Raw genomic sequence first — 13873 nt, 5'->3', positions numbered from 1 at the left:
TATTACTGGGAATAACACTGTAATAATCATCACCTATTACAGTTAGAGGTTCTATTTCATCTTGAACTTGTTCCTCTTCCTCTAGATCCTCTAGAAATGTAGCATCTCTGCTTTAATGACTCTTTTTTCTTTATTGTAGAACTTGTACCCCTTTGCCTTTTCTGAATAGCCTATTAATCTACACTTTATTGTTTTAAAATGCAACTTATTTCTAAGTTGATATGGAATGAGAACATGGGCTATAGATCCCCACTTCCTGAGATGACTCAGATTAGATTTCCTTACATTCCATAATTCATATGGTATAGATATAATTGACTTGGTGGAAATTCTATTTAAAATGTAGTTTGCAGTTAACAATGCTTCTCTCCAAAAATTTTAGAGAGACCAGAATGAGACAACATGCATCTAACTATATTCAGCAATGTTTAATTCTTTCTTTCAGCAACATCCACTAGTGGAAAAACAGGTATCGTTGACGGGCATTCCCGTTAGGAATGCTTAAAATCCCGTCGGCGATAAGTATCCTTGACGGCATCCCGTCAAGGATACGTTGTCAGCAATAGTCCTGTCAGGGAAAAACTATCGCTGACAGGGCGCCGTCAGTAATGGTTATTACTGACGGAAACAATGTTGACGGCAAGTGCCGTCAGTTATAATGGAACATCGCTGATGGGAACCCCGTCAGCGATGAATATAACATCACTGACGGGAATCCGTCAGTGATTTTTGTTGCTGACGGCTGTTCGTCAACACTGTACAAATTATCGCTGACAGGAAGCCCGTCAGTGATAACTATCGCTGACGGAATCCCCGTCAGCGATTTATATAACATCGCTGACGGGAGACCCGTCAGCGATAGTTATCGCTGACGGCATCCCCGTCAGCGATGTTATATACATTGCTGACGGGGATCCCGTCAGCGATAGTTATCGCTGACGGGTTTCCCGTCAACCTGTCTTAACATCTAGGCAGAATGAGTAGGCCCTTGGAAAAACCAGACATCCTCGATTTGTGCTTCCTATGAATCCCAAATATGTGACAGGCAGGGTTTTATACTTTATTATAGGGGTTTCGGGTGCCATTAGGAGTACAGGTTTATAGATAGTGCTTAATATACAAACACGAGTTTAGGATATAACTCACTAAGATAGGTCATCCGCCCTATCCATGTCATCGTCCGCGTTGCCACTGGCGGATCCATCCCTACGACTCGTGCTCCCAATAGTATCATCTCCAATCTAACAACAAAATAATTTAAATTTAGAATCACATCATATTGTGTGTAATCATGTTTCACATATATAATAAGTATACCTGCCGGCTACTCTCTCCACTACCAGTAAATGCCTTTTGAGTGGCCAAAAAATTCATAATCTGACTTTGCACCCGAGTAGGAACCCGCCTTCTACAAGATTTCATTATTTGCCTGGAAACCATCGCAAAAGTAACAGTAGGTTGGATCACTCGCATAAGCTCCTCTTGAATATCCTCCCACATCTCCTCGAGAATCTGACCATCTAACATATTCATCACAGAGGATACAAGCGGCATCGTCTGCTGAGTGCAATCCTCCTGCGGCATGTAAGAGGGCCCCGAGGGCATAGTCGATGGTGTTGAAATCGGCGGAGACTGGAATTGTGTAGACACCCTCTGAGCTCCAACTCCCATCCACCTGGTCCTCCCCTTTTTGGGAAGTCCACAAACTAAATGGCTCACATTATAATTCTGCTCTCTAGTCAGGGGCTCTTGGCTCTGTGCAACAACCTCAGAATATGTGTTTTCCAGAGCTTCCTAAAAGACAAAAAAATAAATTTAAGAATTGACCTTTCAAAAATAAAAGATATATTTACCTGAACAAGTAAAATAAAAGATGAAGTATGCATGCATCTTCCTTAACACATTCACACATATAATAATGTTTATTGAGGAATTTAGTATTGAAAATACCAATTTTTCTATAAACATTATTTCTATGATGTTTGGGAATGGCTAGTTTTTAGCCTTTCTATATATTCATCAGAAACAATAGTGGATGTAATTTGAAGGTGTACTTACTGCTGTTTTCTAATTAGGGGTTAGTTATGAAAAGAATATGAAGGGGTATGATTAGGTATGCATGTAACTATTTTATGTATGCATGTATGTATTTTAACATAACTTAGAGGGTTCTTCGGGTCAAAAAAGTTCTAACATCCTACACACTAAACTTAGAGGGTTCTTCGGGTAAAAACCAAGTGAATAAAAAGTCTCCAACTCAAAAAAAAAAATATTGAAAGATAGCACAAGATTTCATACACTGTAGCAAGAGAGACAGAGGACTATTATGATTACTCCTTAGACTTATTGCCTTAGATTAATAGACCACGTGCTTACATTAAAAACAACGTGCATATGCACTTAAAATGTCTGGCTACCTGAAGATGTACCGCCTATACAAAATGTCTGGCTACCTGAAGATGTACCGCCTATATCACTTGAGGATGAATTAGTAATGTTTAAGTCTTTTGAGCATAACACTTCTACCTGAAGATGTACCGCCTATACTTCTAACAAAACTCATAATTACAGCATAACACTTACCATTTGACATTCACACATATAATTCATGCATGATAATTAAGATAACGAAAAAGACGAGTGCAAACAATAAATTCTCAACAAAAAAACAGACGATAATTAGTTAACCTGTATTTTCTTGGCCAATTCTAGCTTTTGTTTCCTATTCCCATCGTCATCGTACCCCTTCTTAAATTGAACCATCGTCCTCTTGTGCAGTTCTAGTAGCGTGATAAAGGGAGCATTCTGAGAATTTAAAAATATATTTATTAGTTTTATTTATCAAATATTCTAGGAAACGGAGAGAATATATATAGAAGATTAAAAGACTTTATTTACCGTTGTCCTACAAAATTGATCCTTAATCTGGGCAAATGAAGTAGTTCCCGTATGATGATCATAATCTTTCTTCCATCGATTTAGTTTATTTCTCTGGCATTTTTTCTTCAACATGAACAAAGAGAATTTTAGTACAAACTATAATATACAATGAAATATATCACAAGTTTCAGATAAATAACTTGATGATAATTATCTACTATACATATTTACCTGGTGCTCCTCTTGGCCCCACAATACTATAAGTGCAGGTGCTCAGGCTCAACCCTCTTATCTCGCTTGTATATCCTCTCCAAGTTGTGAGTGAAACAATCAAAGCATTTCTTCTTTAACTCATGTCTCCACTCCCGAAGAGAATGCTCAAGCTTTCAATTGCTTGAGCATAAGAAATATCTAATGGCTTTTGCCCCTATCTAGGGCTTTGCTCTTTATATAATCTCTTTTCCATGACCAACGGAGTTGGTGCAAGATTGGAATTCTCCATTCCAAACATTTTTAGAACCGATCTTAAATACTATTCTTGGTTTAAACTTAGTATTCTAGACTTTCTATCTCGAATTATTTGAATTCTAAGAATATATGATGCATCACCCATGTCTTTCATCTCAAACTTTTCGTTGAGATTTACCTTGATTTTATTCAATATTTTCATGTCATTTTCGGCGAGCAATATCATCCACATATGAGGATAAGTTAGTAAATTTAGTCACTTTTCAAGACACATATACAATTATCCAATTTATTTTGAATAAAATCAAGTTTGGCGACTGCATCTGAAATTTGAGATACCACTGTGTAGAAGACTATTTTAAACCGAATAGAGATTTTATTAATTTATAAACTTTATGTTCCTGTCTTATCACCTGAAAACCTTTAGGTTGTTGCATATATATCGCTTCCTTCAACTCTTCATTAAGAAATGTAATTTTAACATCCATTTGGAATAACTCCAAATTAAGATATGCAACGATAGCCAGAATTATTCTAATAGATGCAAATTTAGCTATAGGAGAATACATCTCCTAAAAATCTATTCCTGCATTTTGTTTGTAACACTTGGCAACTAACCATGCTTTAAATTTATCAATAGATCCATCAACACGATATTTCTTTTTAAGCGCTCATTTTCATCCATTGACTTTTCTATTTTCGGTAAATCACATAACGCTCATACTTTATTCTTTTCTATAGAATCAAGTTCTTCTCTCATGGATTCTAGCCATAAAGCTGATTCATATGATTTCATCGCATCAGAGAAGATTAAGGAATCTTGTTCTTCTATATTTGTATTTACCGAGAAACAATATGGTCTCACATGAATACAAATAGTAATCATTCATCCATGAAGATTGTATTCTTAGGCTTTTGTTGCCTAGAACTGGTTGATGAGTTACATTATTTTCTATATGTATTTCATCATTTTAAAGGTTAGGTTCATTCATAATATCTAGATTATTACTGGGAATAACACTGTAATAATCATCACCTATTACAGTTAGAGGTTCTATTTCCTCTTGAACTTGTTTCTCTTCCTCTAGACTCTCTAGAAATGTAGCATCTCTGCTTTAATGACTCATTTTTCTTTATTGTAGAACTTGTACCCTTTTGCCTTTTCTGAGTAGCCTATTAATCCACACTTTATTGTTTTAAAATCCAACTTATTTCTAAGTTGATATGAAATGAGAACATGGGCTATAGATCCCCACTTCCTGAGATAACTCAGATTAGATTTCCTTACATTCCATAATTCATATGGTATAGATACAACTGACTTTGTGGAAATTCTATTTAAAATGTAGTTTGTAGTTAACAATGCTTCTCTCCAAGAATTTTAGAGAGACCAGAATGAGACAACATGCATCTAACTACATTCAGCAATGTTTAATTCTTTCTTTGAGCAACGTCATTCTTTTGTGGTGTATACGACATTGTCATATGCCTTTTAATTCAATGCTTAATACAATAACTCTCAAATTCTTTAGAGTTATATTCCCCACCTCTATCAATTCTCAAAATTTTGATTTTCATTCCAAGTTGGTTTTCAACTTCTGTCTTATATCTCTTAAAGCGGTCAAAAGCTTTCAATTTTTTTGATATAAGATAGACGTGTGCAAACTTAGAATAATCATCTATAAATGTAATAAAATATTCTTTATTACTATAAGTTTTGACACTTAGGGGACCACAAATAACGAGTGTATTAATCCTAAAAATTTATTGTCTCTTTATCCGCTTATAAAAGGTTTTCTAGTTATTTTACCAATTAAACAATATTCATATGGTGGCAATTGAACAAAAGATAATATAGATAGTAAGTTCATTCTGATAATTTCTTTTATTTTTTTAAAAATACTAGCATGTCCAAGTCTAGAATGCTACAATTCAGACTCAGAAATATAACAAGATAAATAGTTTAAATTCAAAATTTTATTATCAGAATTATTACAAATCACTGGAAGAATGCATAATTCATGCTCGGGCATGTTCGCGGAGAAAATCGTTTTCTTCATTGATGTCATTGTGATCTCAAAATAACAACTTTTTGTGGTTACAAAAGATCCGGTCTTTTTTAGATCCGGTTACAATGAAAATCAAAGAAAAATAAACAAAGATTACAACTTTCTCCTTTTGTGTCGAACAAATCGCGAGCTCCTGTTTTGCGGTCACTCGCTTTTGTGGGTTCTTTGCCAACGTCGGGGTTAATCTGTGGACCACCGCGCGATCTATATCCGGTCGGATCTACACGATTTGACGGGTATTATTCCACGAAGGGAATAATAGCCGGGAGGGATTAGTTCACTAAGGAAATAATCGCTCGGATCTCGGGATCTAAGACCAAGCTTAGATCCGGAGTGTGATCTCGTGTAGATCTCAGATCTGTTCTTCCCCTCTCTCGAACTCCTGCCTTTTGTGACGTGGATGCTCGTCGAGGATCAGATCTGGATGTCCAAGTCTTTAAGTCTTCAAAACTCTAAGCTCGATCTTCAATCCGGCAGAGTTTCGGCTCTCAAAAGTCCAACCTTTAAAAATGAACAAAAGTGGGCCTATTTATAGGCTACCCTCACTGTGCCTTGGGCACAGTGCAGCCGGCCACCTTGAGGTGGCTCGGCTCTGGGCCGGCCACCTCAAGGTGGCTCGGCCACCGAGCCACCTCAGGGTGGCTCGGCTTTGGCCGAGCCACCTTGAGGCGGCTCGGTTTTGGCCGAGCCCATCTGGGTTTGGGTTTCTGCTGTTTTCCGCCTTTGGGTTCTGTCCGTGATTCGGTTGATCCACGGATCCTGATTAGGCAGTAAATCCACTTCTGAGTTCGAGTCTGAAACTGATCTTAATTCGATCGTGATTCGTTCGAGTTTGTCTTTGGTTGGATCACTCGTTGACTCTTCAACACTTGGCTTGATTCCGAACGCGAATGGATTTATTCCGTTGCTTGCGTGCGATTCATCGCCTTGTTGGTTCGTCGGTTTGTGCCGAGCTGTGCTAAGGGACCTATAAGCAATTTTATATGCCTACACCTATAAATACAGATCTAGGGGCTCAGTTCACGAGGAGAAGATCAAGGGGGCGAAACGCTGCCGAATTAGAGAGTAGAGCCACGAATTTACAGCAAGAGTTAGCAGATCTTGGTGATCTCCTGTGCATAAAGAGTGGAGTTCAAAAGATTTGAGACTCGTCCCCTATTCCTCCGGATTTAAGCTTAGTCTTAATCTCGAGAAGAGCCCTGATCTCGCTTGGTCGGGATCATCACTGTTGCGATTACTTTCTTCGTGAAATAAAAGCTTTGATTAACTTAATCTGTCAACCGGATCTAATCCGCGACGGTCTACGAATATCAACGTCCCCGGTACAGGCGAAGTTCCTACGCAAGCAACTGGTGATAAACATCTGTTGCGCTGTTTGACAAGAGTTGTACTTTTTCTATTTTCATTGTATAAGGAGATCTTATAAAAAGATCGATTTTTTCTTATTTATTTGAGTTTATTGTAACGACCAAAGTTATAATAGATTCGATGGCAATGAAAACATCAACTTTTGACCCAAACACTTGTAAGTTGTCCGTAAATAACAAATGACTAAATTAACTTAGAATTTTTTTCTCCCAAGATCATTTTAGTTATTCGCGTAAGGGGTCCAGTGGAAAAAGTTTAATGTTTAGGAGGGGTTATGTGCGGTAGAAAAAATCTGGAGTTTTGTTGAAATAACCTAAAATTTTGCCCATGAAGTAAAGAGTTTAAACCCTCTTTTAATTCGCCAAATGCAAAACTCACACGTACGTGTTCTTAAGATAACCCCTCAAGATGAGGGTGAGAGATTTACTTATCCGCCTTAATTATTTCGACGAGTTAAGAATGACTCCTTTATTTGATTAAAGTGATGATAATCTTCTCTTTCCTTTTTTTCTAAACAGTGAAAATAGGTTTTATTCAACAATTTAACTAACTTAACATTTCTTTTACGTGAAATCGATTGACAAGGGTGTATCATTTTCATGAATCCCTCATTCTTAGACCTTTGCACCTATAGACTGTAGGGTAAAAGTATAAATATGATATTTTTATTTTTATTTCTTACTTAAGATGTCACTCCTCTTGCTGATAATTAAAACTTCAAAACTAACCAAAAGCGCTAAACGTTCATGGAGATGGTAAAGGAATGGTTGTGGAGAAATTGCTCAGGCAATTGGCAAGTGATCAAGGCCACCAGATTTTGTTTTGTGTATCGGTGATGATAAATCGGATGAAGATATGTTTGCAAGCAATAACAAATGTACAACTTCCAGCGCGTTATTTTCATTGTGATTCTTGAAGTCTTTGCTTGAGCAGCCGACCAGAAGTCTAAGCAAAGTAAAGTATTTTGTCGAAGGAACTAACGATGTTATCAATATGTTGGAACAATTTTGCTGCTGAACGTCTTTGATCAGTATAGAACTTGCACCCTTCAGTCATGTTTTGATCTAAATTGAGGCTGCAGATGAATGCTAGGTTTCCTTAGAAAGATAAGTCATACTGGGAGAGGAAATACTCATGTGTAGGTGTTGACATTGTGATGTTTTGCGATAGATTATATGCGTGACAGACATTCAGGAAGCAATGAAGAGCACCTACATTTGCAGGTTATGATGCTCTTGTGGGATGGTGTGATTGTTTGACTTTGTGTTGTATGTTGTTGACATTATGGTTCAAATTAGGCTCATAAATATTCGGTTAAGAAGGAAACATAAGAGATTAATGGTCAGCTTGGTAACTTCTCCGAAATCAATTTTGGCCTAAACCAGTTTAGTTCTGTACCAAGGGTGCACCGGAACAAAACTAGTTTAAGGCCAAACGTTTGCCTTGTTGAACGTCGTGCGGAAGCGTGCTCGACAACCAAACTAGTCGGTAAGCGATGAGAGAAGAGAACCAAAAACAAACACAGGTGCAATTCATCAAAATACAACACAAATCAAACCAAACATAGAGATTTATATAGTTCGGCAATTGCCTACGTCCACGGGGAGAGGATGAGGAGATTTCACTATATGAAGGAGAAATACCACGTGTTACAACTCACACAATCACTCAAATATAACACTAACCAAATATCTCAACTCCCTCATAATATCTCCATCTCAAAGTGCTCAAAAGACTCAATAATCTCTGACTCAATAATCTCTGACTCAAATATAACCCCAGTCCTAGCAAGATTAGGCAGATTCCTAATTTCTCCTGATTTTGAATCCCATTTCCCCCCACCTCATCCAAGTAGCCTACCCAACTTCATATTCGGATCACTGCCCTATCATCCTTGACTCAGGATCTCAAAGTGCTCAAAAGACTCAATAATCTCTGACTCAATAATCTCTGACTCAAATATAACCCCAGTCCTAGCAAGATTAGGCAGATTCCTAATTTCTCCTGATTTTGAATCCCATTTCCCCCCACCTCATCCAAGTAGCCTACCCAACTTCATATTCGGATCACTGCCCTATCATCCTTGACTCAGGATCCTTCATCTCTTTCATCTCCTCCAGTTAGAATTCCTTCCTTTCTAATGATGGTATGCCTGCCTCCTTTCTTCTTAAGACGAAACTTCTTTGTAGAAGAATTAAATGGTGAAAAAAATCAGTGTTCGGTTCCATTTCTAAACAGAAATCTTTAGCTTTATCCTCTATAAATGATCTTAATCTTTTAGAGGAAAGCAGAGCATTATCTGCATCTGAATTTAACCTCGGGCTCAACTTTAAAGAGCAGCTTTTCACTTTAGCTGGAGCTGAAGAATCTAAATGGAAATAAAGATCTAGAATTCAATGGCTTAAAGAATGGGATAATAATACTGCTTTCTTACATAGATCTGCCTCTTTTCACAGAAGAAAAATTTTTATTCCTCATCTTATTTCTAACAACACTATCATCTCCTCAGAGACAGATATCAAGCAGTCTTTTTATGACTTTTTCTCAGATCTCTTCAAAGCCCGTAGAGACTCTAACCTTCTGGTTAACTAGGAAATGTAATATCCTGCTCCTTTCCTAAATCTCTCCTCTCCCGATCATGTTTTCACTCCAGAAGAAAAGAGGGCAGTCTTTGATTTGCACCCAGACAAATCCCCTGGACCTGATGGTCTCCCAATGTTTTTCTTCCATACCTTATGGAATGACTTGCAATTGGATATCATCTCCTTCATTCAATCACTCCATTCTAATGCCCACCTACTGCATAACTTCAACTACCCTTTCATCTGCCTAATCCCCAAGAAGGATAGTGCATATTCCCCAAAAGACTTCAGACACATCAGCCTCATCAATAGCTCCGTCAAAATCTTTTCTAAAGTGTTGGCTAACAGACTCAAACCACTCTTATCCTCTCTTATCGACTCATCCCAATCTGCTTTTCAGAGTGGCAAGTCAGCTTTAGATTTCATCCTCCTTGCTCACGAGATGATCAACCATTGCTCTTCAGGTAAAAAAGAGATGTGTGCCATTTAAGTAGACTTCTTTAAAGCCTTTTATTGTGTCAATTGGAATTTCCTCTCCTCTCTTCTTCTTGCTAGAGGTTTCAGTCCATCTTGGTGTCCTTGGATTCACTGCATCCTTTCATCCTCCAAAGCACCTGTCTTAGTTAATGGACCCCCTACTAAATTCTTCCAATGTCATAGGGGCTTAAAGCAGGGAGATCCTCTTTCCCCTTTGCTTTTTCTTCTTATAGCTGATGTCTTTTGTAAGATGATCCAAAACAGTGTTGCAGCTGGAGATCTTTCAGCCCTTAATCTAAGAGGAGATCTCAATGCTTTAAGGACTCTCCAGTTTGTGGATGACACTATCCTATTCTGTAAAGCTTCCACCAATAATGATATCAGAGTTCTCAAGAACATTCTTCTCATCTATGCAAATGTATCTGGTCTCAAAGTCAACTACTTAAAATCCTATCTTTTCTACCTTGGCTGCAAGACTCCAAACAAAGGTGATCAACCAGCTTCTATCCTCAACTTCCCAGTTGGAACTCTCCATTTTTCTTATCTTGGTCTCCCTCTCAAGAAAGGCTCTCTCTCTCTAGGCGAGAATGATAACCTCTCTTAGACTCCTTCTTGAGGAAATTGGCATATTGAAAAAATAGATCTTTATCAATTGGAGGTAGGTTAACCCTCATTATCTCGGTGTTGTCTTCTATTCCTATATACTACATGTCCTTCTTCAAACTTCCTCGTTAGGTCATCCTTGTCATTGATAAGATTAGAAGAAACTTCCATTGGGGAGGTAGCTCTCAACCATCTAAAATAAAAAAATCTAGTCAGATGAGGTATAGTTTGCAAGGATAAAGCTGAGGGGGGATTGGATATCAAAAATTTGGAACTCTTTAATCAAGCCCTGCTCTCTAAGTGGATTTGGAAAATCTTAGATAGAGAGAACCTAATCAGTAAAGTCATCTTTTCTATATATCCATCCAATCAATCCAACCCAATAGCCAATCCTAAGAGTGCTGCATCCAGGTTCATCCTTGATCTAAAGGCTATATACCCTACTGTTATCAGTTTTGTCAGATGGAAAGTAGGGTCGGGTGAGTCTTGTAAGTTGTAGTTGGACAGGTGGGCTGAGAATAACTCTCTTAATAGTTTATTCCCCAAAGCTTTCAAATTGGCTTTCTCTTTATCCAGCGTAGTCAACTCCCAAGGATCTTGGCAGAATAACATCTGGAGATGGAACCCAATCCTGAGGAGAGGCATCACAATGGAAGATAAAAAGGAAATTGCTGACCTTATTTCTTTCATTAATCAAGTTAGGCCTGTTCATAGTAAATTAGATGCTATTTTCTAGCTCTTTAATGCTTTGAATTCCTACTCGGTGAACTCCCTATATAGCATCCTTACCAAAGGTGGTACAGTATCCCCTCTGCACAACTTTATTTGGAGATCCCCAACTCCCCTCAAAGTCAAGACATTCCTATGGATCCTTAGCAAGAAAAATCTTTAAACCAAGAATAATTTGATCAAAAAGGGATGGTCGGGGGACTCATCCTGCTCTCTGTGCAACCAGGCGACGGAAACCCATGACCACTTGTTCATTTCATGCCCTGTTACCCAAGCAGTCTGGTCCACTTTGCTCCCATCATCTAACATCAGTCATTGACCGCAGGAGGTGATCAGATTGTTCAATGACAAAGAAGATTGCTTGGACAGTCAGCATCATAAAGTTATATGGAGGGTTCTGTTCCCCTGCACCTGTTGGTGCATCTGGAACAGTAGAAATAAACTTATTTTCAATAATATTCGTTCTTCCTCTTCAGATATTGCGCCTAATTCTTCCCGTTTTGTTCTATACTAGACAGGGCCCTCTAAAAGCAGACGAGCAAAGAGAATGTTTGATGCTGCTATCCACATTGGTCTGCAAGAGATAACTAAAACATCTAGGAATGATGTTGTTGAAGAAAACTTCCCTTAGGGGGACGAGCTCCCAACTGTCTTGCCCTCAGCTCCTTCTTAGATATCTCAGAAAACTCTCCTCTGATGTGGTATTATTTTTTGGACTGTGTTGTTTTCTCGGATCTTTTGTGTTCTTGTGGCTGTTATGTCTTGGATGGAGCTAGTTTTTGGTAGGTTAGCAGGATGTAACAGTAGTTTATTTATAGATACTTTGTTTTTTACCTGGATTTCGGAAGACTTGGAAGCTCGGAAGCTGTTGTCTGGAGGGTGACGACAAAGGTCCGCTCCCCTCTGCCAACATCTCATTTGCTTCCACCTCTTTCCTTTTGTTGATCCAAGTCATCTTTTGTACATTCTGGTTGATATATATAGTTTTATGAACAGGGCAACTCGCCCTGTTTTTGGTTTCAAAAAAAAAGGGTGCACTAGGTGAGTCAGCACTTACGCCCACTGAATCTCAAACACATGCGACCTTTTCACCTTAATTTATAGAGTAAATTAGCGGTTTTTTCCTATTAATTGAGATCAAAAGATTATTTATGGTCACATGATTTTCGCATGGCATATCAACCAAACAAACAATGATGTTTATAGTTAGAAGTTGCGTTCATTGTAAGCATACCTCCTTGTAGTATCACTCAATTGTAAAGAGATTCCTTATTGTTCTTTTTGTTGCAAATAAATCTTCATAGTTCCCGTTGTTGCGAATTGAACTCATAAGTGAATTTTTTAACTCTTAAAATAGTTAAAAAAATTTGAGAAGGCAGATAGACCCCTTATAATTCTATTGGTGATAATAGACTTTTTTTAAAAACTTTTAAAAGAGTAAAAAAAGTTCACTAAGGGGTGTATCTGCAATCGGTCCAATAATGCATGGGGTTTTTTTTGCCACAAATAGAACTATAAACGGTTTATTCGCAATAAATAGAACAACTTTGGAATTTCTTTGTAATTGAGTGACACTGAGGGTTCTGTTTACAATTAACCTTAGAATTTTTAAATGCTAATAAAGTAATAGTCTAAGAAGTATAAGTGGTTACTCTTTCACGGTACATAGGGATACGTCTGCAACCAACCAAGCTTTTGGATTATAGTGGTCTGTACAAATGCAAAACTTAACCTAAAAAATCCGAAAACATGACACGTGAACTGTTAATAGCATGGAGGCTGGTGATTTATGTAGGTAAATAGGAGTTAATTTCTCTCGTCGAAAACAATGCTTTGAAGGTACCTATGATTCCTCGTCTGTACCTAAAATTTTTCTGGAGATGTTCCTCCTGCCAACCAATTCTTCTACAAATTGTCCTGGGCCTCCATGAAAACCTTGGGCCACTCCCACCCACCCTCCACCTACGCGCATGTACCCTCGTAGCATCGCACCCGCACTCTGTCCGCACGCCCGAGGTTTCCTTTCCGAGCCAGCCAGCTCACACTCTGCAGACTTCGCTCACTCCTCTCTCACGTGCATTGTCCCTACAAACTCGATCTCTACACAATTACAAGTTACCAATTTCCTGCTTTTCTTATTTAACTAATTAATTAATTAATTAATTAATTAATTAATTTGTCTGAGTAGCATTTACAAATATTATATAATAAGACAACCCTAAGTGCAGTTTAAATTTATAACAAATCTGTTAACGGCTATCTCAACCAAATTCCTAATTCCCCTATCTCTTGATCTGATGGGCTTATTAGAATAAATTATTGAATCTATGTTGTATTCTTTATATAAAAATAAAAGCAACAATGGGACAAAGATCCTTTCGATCGTCACACCAAAACAAAACTAGACACATGAAAAGGGTGAAATGATAGGAAAATTGCAAAAGCAGTGGAGAAGGGAATATATTCATACGAGCCTTCAAAAAGTAGAAAGAGGTGAGACGTATTGCTGTTGGTTTATTAGATCATATTGGTACGAAATTTATTTTTTTAAGAATATCAGGCTAAAATAACAACATTATATAAATCATTTTCTTCCATTTAACATTGGCCTGCTTATTTTAGGCGTGTTTGGCAAATAAAAAAAATAATAAACAAAAACTGATCCTAGCCAAGGTTTATACAGTTTTGCGTTTGACA

Source organism: Asparagus officinalis, unplaced genomic scaffold (assembly GCF_001876935.1).
Source record: "Asparagus officinalis unplaced genomic scaffold, Aspof.V1 AsparagusV1_Un755, whole genome shotgun sequence".
In the NCBI taxonomy this organism is placed as follows: domain Eukaryota; kingdom Viridiplantae; phylum Streptophyta; class Magnoliopsida; order Asparagales; family Asparagaceae; genus Asparagus; species Asparagus officinalis.
This window is presented reverse-complemented; position numbering follows the sequence as displayed.